The following is a 7,689-nucleotide window of genomic DNA, read 5'->3' as shown; positions in this document are numbered from 1 at the left end:
GGGGGGGGGGGGGGGCAGAGTCAGGTGAAGCGCTTCATAAAACTCACCTGACAGGTGAAGGGCCACCTTGCCAAGGAAGCCCGGCACAATTCCACCCTCACCCCCACCCCCAAGTTTCATGGGGGTATCAGCTGACTTCACACAGGGAGCAAGTCACCTTGAAAGAACAGGCCACTGGGCTGCACAGTGGCGACAGGGTAAGCACCAACCTCAGGACGGTGTCCACCCCCCGGGCCACAGCGCACAGCCTGCCCTTGAGCCTGGCATGGACAGCCTCACAGCTGCGAGACAGAAGGGGACACAGCTTGATCAGTACAGCAGTCTCAACTGAAGAGATTGTGGTTGGCTTCTTTTTAATACCAGGGTAATAATAAGGAAGGGGTTCATAGATTGCTTTCTTTCTACTTCAAAATAGCATTTATCCAATGGGTTCAGATTCCGCAGATTCTTATTTTTAAAAACTCTGGGATCTAAGTGGAAAGTGCTGCTCACAAGATTATGAGAGTGTTGGGTCCCAAGTCCCCCAGGCTCCAGGTCACAGGCACCCAAACCAGCCCATTTCCTGAGAACAAAATCAACTACAGAGCCCCCTCTCCCCCTCCTTCTAGCCTGGAAAATGGGCTCAGCTGAGACTCCCACCTCCTGGGTTAGCATCTCTCTCCAATGATTCTGACCTTTCTAAGGATCCTGGCTGTTGGTTTCTTGGGCTGATACAGTGTTTTCTTCCTTTTAGGGAGAAGTAGAGTTAGAATTGATAGAACTTTACTTCCTCTGCCGAACTCCTCTGCCTCTTCCTCCCTCCGCATGTCTCACCCAGGCTATATAAAAGTTCCTCACCCAGTGTTACCTGGCCAGGCCCCATGGCCCATGCCCCTCAGCATGCCCCTATTGCAAGTGGCCCAGACCTGGCTACAGACTACACCCCAGACCTTGAAGAACACAATGTCCCTACAGTGAGCACATTGGAAAATGAAATCATTCTTTCATGAAGCCAAAGAAAGAAAAGATACCAGTTGAGAGCTGGTTGAGATAACAGTTGAGAGCTGTAATGAAATCAAGGGATTCTACAGACAGAATCATCTAATCTAAGGTTCTCATTTTTTAAATAAAAAATAAACTTTTTGTTTTTACAGAAGCTATAATTGTGCAATAATTAGGAAACACCACTGAACAACAAGAAAAACTTTGGACTTCTAGTCAAGATGATAGAGTAGGTAGATGCTGTGTTTGCCATCTCCCATGACCACATCAAAATTACAACTAAACAGAACAACCATCCTTGAGAACCACCTGAAGACTAGCTGAACGAACTACTATAACTAAGGATATGAAGAAGAAACCATATCAAGACTGGTAGGAGGGGCAGAAATGTGAAAGTGGCTGGCATCACACCATATGTGGTGGCTGAGGATCAGGAGGGAGCTCTTTCTGGGTTGTGGCTCAAGGCACCATGAGCAGCAATGTCTCCTGTGACATCCTCTGCGAGCAGTGCGGGATGTCCTGCATGGAACCAGTGCAAGTGCTGGAAGTTTTTGGATACTGTGGAGCTGCAGATCAGCTTGAAGAACTATGACCCTCAGAGGGACAAACACCCTGGGTTACCTCAGGCTCAATTCCACTCCCCACCCCAAGTTCTCAGTATGTGTTCTGGGAGACCAGCAGCACTGTGACAAGGCCAAGGCTGTGGTTATCCCTGACATGGACATCAAAGCATGAAGAGACTCAACAAGAGTAAGAAACTGGTCAAGAAGCTGGCCAAGCAGTATAATGAATTTTTGGCTTCAGAGTCTTCTGGTCAAGTGGATCCCACGAATCCTGGGCCCAGGCCTAAATAAGTCTGGCAAGTTCCCTTCCTTGCTGACTCACAATGAGAGCACAGCGGCCGAAGTCAATGAAGTGAAGAATCAAGGGGTCCCAGCCCACACTGGGCTCCCCAGTCCAGAGCACCAGTGCCAAGAAGAGGAGACCCCACAGCATCTGGCTGTGAAAACCAGAGGAAATTGTGGCTGACTGAGACGGAGGGTTCCTGGAGTCCTAGGCACACTTTTAAAGGGCCCATGCATAGACTTAATCACTTATGGACTCACTTATTCTGAGCCTGAGTAACAGCTTGAAAAGCTCCAGGGACATACGGAGAGAAACTGAAGTATCTGGTTTCAGAATGATGGCTTGAGGAACAGCTCTCCCAGACAGAAGTGCAGGTCGGTGCCACTGTTCCTTTTCTAAGCCCTCCACCCACTTGGCCAGCAGGCGCAGTCTGGTGCCATATCTGAGCCTTCATCAAACTGGCTAGCGCCCCTCACACCACCCTGGTGATTACCTGAAACCCCTGCCCCACCCAACTCATGCACCGGCCCAAACCTCCTTCAGCAGCAGTTCCCCACAATTGGCCAGCCACCACCACTCTGTGGACTTCCCTGAAATCTATGAAAGGTCCACAAAACCCAAACACAAAGTGGCTGGCCTCGGTGTGCCATGTGCCTCTTGCTAAGTGGCCCCCAGCCTGGCACTGGTGGCAACTGGTTTCAGTTCAAAGCATAGCCTCTCCTAGGTACCTACAAGCCCAGCACAAGCAGCTACCAGCACAGGCAGATCACTTTGTTTCTCCTACCAGGTGGCCCTGGGTGGGGTACAGGAAGCAGCTGACCTGGGCCTACACCAGGAACTTCCTAAGCGGGCTCGGAACTGACACACATGGTGGCCAATTTCAGACCACACCAGCACACCACCCAATTAACTTTACCAATGACACACCCAAAAGGTGGATTAAGCAACAAAGCCCTGCTAGAGCAAATTCCACTTTGTGAGGCCAGACCCCATACAACAACTTGTCTGCTATAGTCACAGCCACTCCTCACAGCCACTTAGCCTGAGGGTCAATCCCACCCAATGATATGCCAACAGCAATCAAGGTTCAACTACAACAGGAGGGCTACACACAACCCACACTAGGGACACCCCTGGAGCACTGTGCTCAGGTGAACAAGGAGACTGCACCACTGGGCCCCACAGGATACCCATTACACATAAGGCCACGTGGCCATGACTGGGAGATGTAGTAGGACCACCTACATAGGGAGGCAGCCAAAATGAGAAGACAAAGAAACATGTCCCAAGTAAAAAAAAAAACAGGACAAAACTCCAGAAAAACAACTAAACAAAATGGAGGCAGCAAGCAATTTAGCAGATATAGAGTTGAAAACACTGGCTATAAGAATGTTCAATGAACTTATGGGAAGAATAGATGAACTCACTGAGAATTTATGCAAAGAGATAGAAACCAGAAAAAAAGAACCAGTGAAAAATGAAGAGTATAATAACTGAAATTAAGAATACAATGGGAGGAGTCAATGGCTGATTATATTAAGCAGAGGCACTGAATCAGTGATTTAGAAGACAAGGTAGCAGAAAACACCCAAGTGGAACAACAAAAAGAAAAAAAGAATTTAAAAACAATGAGGCTAAGCTTAAGGGACTTCTGGGAAACATCAAGCATACCAACATTCACGTCATGGGGTGCCAGAAGGAGAAGAGAGAGAGCAAGGGATAGAAAACCTATTTGAAGAAATAAAGACTGAAATCTTCTTTAACCTGGCAAAAGAAATAGACATACAAGTCAAAGAAACATCGAGAGGTCCAAACAAGATAAACCCTAAGAGGTTAAAGACAAAGAGAAAATGTTTAAAGTGGCAAGAGAAAAGATGCTTCTATAGACTGTCATCATAAGAAGAAAACTGAAAAATACACAAACACATGGAGGCTAAATAACATGCTATTTAACAATGAATGGATTAATGAGATAAAAATAGAAATCAAAAGATGCCTACCTGAAAAAGTGATAATGAAAACACAATGACCCAAAAAATCTATGGGACATAGCCAACACAAGTTCTAAGAGGAAAATTCATAGCAATTCAGGCTTACCTTAAGAAACAAGAAAATTCTCAGGAGGCGGCCAATCGATGATTCTCTCTCATCACTAATGTTTCTCTCTCTCTCTCTCTCTCTCTCTCTCTCTCTCTCTTTCTCTCTCTCCCTCTTCTCTCTTCTCTGAAAAAATGTATTAGAAGAAACAAAAAAAAATCTCAAATGCACTATCTAACTTTACACCTAAAGGAACTACAATAAGAACAACAAACAAAGCCAAAAGTGGGCAGAAGGAAGGGAATAATAAAAATCAGAATGAAAATAAACAAACAAAAAAGAGTCCAAAAAAATTACAAAAGATCAATGAAACCGAGAGGTGGTTCTTTGAAAAGATAAGCAAAATTGATAAATCCTTAACCAGACTCATCAAGGAAAAAGAAAAAGGACCCAAACAAGTAATATAAAAATGCAGGAGAAGTGAAACTGACACCACAGAACTACAAAGCATTATAAGAAATTACTAAAAACAATTATGTGTCAATGAATTGCACAATCTGGATAAAATGGATAAATTCCTAGAAACACAACCTTCGAGACTGATCCAAGAAGAAACAGACAATCTGAACAGACCAGTAACTACTAATTAAATAAAATCAGTAATCAATAAACTCCCAATAAACAAAAGTCCTAGATCAGATGGCTTACAGGTAAATTTTACCAAGTAGTCAAAAAATAATTTACACCTATTCTCAAACTATTTAAAAAGTTGAAGAAGAAGGAATGCTCCTAAGTTCATTTTATGAGACCAGCATTACCTTGATTCTAAAACCAAAGACATTACAAACAAAATTATAGGCAATATCCCTGATAAAATAGTTGCAAATATCATCAATAAAATATTAGCAAACTAAATTCAGCAATATATTAAAAAGATCAAGTTAGATTTATTCCTGGAATGCAAAGTTGGTTCAATATTCACAAATCAATTAATGTGACGCACCAAATAAATGAAGGATAAAAATCTTATGATAATATCAGTAGATGCAGAAAAGCTTTTGAAAAATACAGCATCTATTTATGATAAAAACTCTCAGCAAAGTGCAGGTAGAAGGACCATACCTCATCATAATAAAGGCATATATGACAAACCCACAGCTAACATCATACTCACTGGGGAAAAGCTAAAATCATTTTTCTTTAAGGTCAGGAACAAGACAAGAATGTCCACTTTCACCGCTCCTATTCAACATAATATTTGAAGTCCTAGCCACAGAAATCAGACAAGAAAAAGAAATAAAAAGCATCCAAATTGGAAAGGAAGAAGCAAAAATGTTATTTGCAGATGACATACTATATAGAGAGAATCCTAAGGATTACCCCAAAAAGCTATTAGAGCTAGCCATAGTGCCTCAGTTGGCTGACCCAAAATCCATGGTACCAAACAGGTTGCCAGTTCAATTCCTGGTCAGGGTACATCCCCAGGTTGTGAGCTCAATCCCCAATTGGGACACGCACAGCTGATTGATGTTTCTCTCTCACATCAATGTTTTTCTCTCTCTCTCCCTCTAAGAATATTCTTGGGTGAGGAATATAAAAAAACACAACACTATTAGAGCCCTGGCCTGTGTTCTTCAGTGGTTAGAACATCAGCCCATGCACCAAAGGGTTTAATTCCCAGTCAAGAGCGCATACCTGGGTTGCAGGTTCGATCTCCAGCCCCAGTAAGGGTGCATGCTAGAGGCAACTAATCAATGTGTCTCTTTCACATCGATGTTTATCTCTCTCTCTCTCTCTCTCTCTCTCTCTCTCTCTCTCTCTCTCTCTCTCCCTCTCTCTTCGTCTCCCTTCCTTCCTTCCACCCCCTAACAATCAATGGAGCTTGCCTGGCGTGGCTCAGTGGTTGAGCATTGACCTATGAACCAAGAGATCACCAGTTTGATTCCTGCTCAGGGCATATGCCTTGGTTGCAGGCTTGATCCCCAGTGTGCAGTGTGCAAGAGGCAACTGATCAATGTTTTTTTCGCATCGATGTTTCTACCTCTATCCTTCTCCCTTCCTCTCCCTTGAAAATCAATTAAAAAAATATTTAAAAACCTGTTAGAACTGATCCATTCAGCAAAGTAGCAGGATAAAACATTAATAGTCAGAAATCAGTTGCATTTTTATACACCAATAACAAACTACCAGACAGACAAATTAAGAAAACAATACCATTTGCAATTGCAAAACCTAGTAATAAATTTAACCAAGGAGGTTAAAGACCTATACTCAGTGAATTATAAGACATTGAAGAAAGAAACTCAAAAAGACACAAATAAATGGAAGGAAGAATTAACATCATTAAAAAGTTCATACTATCCAAAGCAATGTATATATTCAATGCAATCCCGATCAAAATACAAATGGCATTTTTCACAGTATAAGAACAAATAATCCTAAAATTTATATAGAATCACAATATACCCCTTATAGCCAAAGCAATCTTGGGTGGGTATCCTCCCATGCACTGAAGGGCTGTCCGTTCCATTCCCAGTCAGGAATGGAACAGTGCCTGGGATGGGGCTCAATCTCCATTAGGGGGCATGCAGAGTGCAACCTATGGATGTTTCTCTCTCAAATTTATGGGTATTGCCTTATGTAACCTGATTCCTCCCAGATCCCTTGCCTTCTCTCTAAAAAATAAAATAACAAAAATCTAAAAAAAAAAAAAGTTGGAGGCATCACACCACCTGTTATCAAGGCTGTATTAATTGAAACAGCATGGTAATACGTGAACATATGCATAGATCAATGGAAAAGAATAGAGAGGACAGAAATAAACTCATACCAATATGGTCACTTAATGTATGACAAAGGAGGGAAAATGTATAATGTGGTAAATATAGTCTCTTCAATAAATGGCACTGGGAAATCTGGACAGATACATGCAAAAAAAAAAAAAAAATGAAACCAGACCACCTTCTTACACCATATACAAGAATAAATTCAAAATGGATAAAAGATTTAATGTAAGACTCAAAACCATAAAACTCCTAGAAGAAAACATAGGCAGTAAAATCTCTGATGTTGGTCTTAGTCATATGTTTTTGGATATGTTTTCTCAGGCAAAGGAAACAAAAGAATAAACAAATGGGGCTACATCAAACTAAAAAGTTTTTGCACAGCCAAAGAAGCCATAATAAAATGAAAAGGCAACGTACTGAATGGGAGAAGTTATTTGCCAATGATATCTCTGATAAAGGGTTAATATGCAAAATACATAAGTAACTCATACAAGTTAACAATTTTATTAAAAAATGGGCAGAGGACCTTAACAGGTATTTCTCCAAAGAGGACATACAGATGGCCAATATGCATGAAAAAACGCTCAATGTCACCAATCATCAGAGAAATGCAAATTGAAACCACAATGAGATATCACGTCATACCTGTCAGAATAGCTATCATCAGTACATCAACAAACAACAAGTGTTGTCAAGGATATAGAGAAAAGGGAACCCTTGTGCCCTGTTGGTGAGATTGCAAATTGGTGCAGCTGTTAGGGAAAACAATATGGAGATTCCTAAAAAATAAATAAATAAATAAACAATAGAACTACCATATGACCCAGCAATCTCATTTCTGGGTGTTTATTGGAAGAAATCCAAAACACTAATTCAAAAAGATATATACACCCTTATATCCATTGCAACATTATTTACAGAAGCCAAGAAGTGGACGCAACCTAAGTGTCCATCGATAGACTGTTGGATAAAGAAGTGGTACAGAGACTATGTCAAAAGATCCAGGAGGGAGGAGAACCAAGATGGCGGCATAGGTAAA

General features: G+C 41.7%; 1 pseudogene; it reads left to right on the top strand.

Annotated features, from left to right (window-relative positions):
• Nucleotides 1-1,371: 1,371 nt before the first annotated feature.
• On the top strand, nt 1,372-2,010 carry LOC102757804 (annotated as a pseudogene).
• The last annotated feature ends 5,679 nt before the right edge of the window (nt 2,011-7,689 follow it).

Source organism: Myotis davidii, unplaced genomic scaffold, assembly GCF_000327345.1.
Source record: "Myotis davidii unplaced genomic scaffold, ASM32734v1 scaffold39, whole genome shotgun sequence".
Lineage (NCBI taxonomy): Eukaryota > Metazoa > Chordata > Mammalia > Chiroptera > Vespertilionidae > Myotis > Myotis davidii.
The sequence above is the reverse complement of the archived record's forward strand: the minus strand, read 5'-3'. Positions and strand labels throughout refer to the sequence as shown.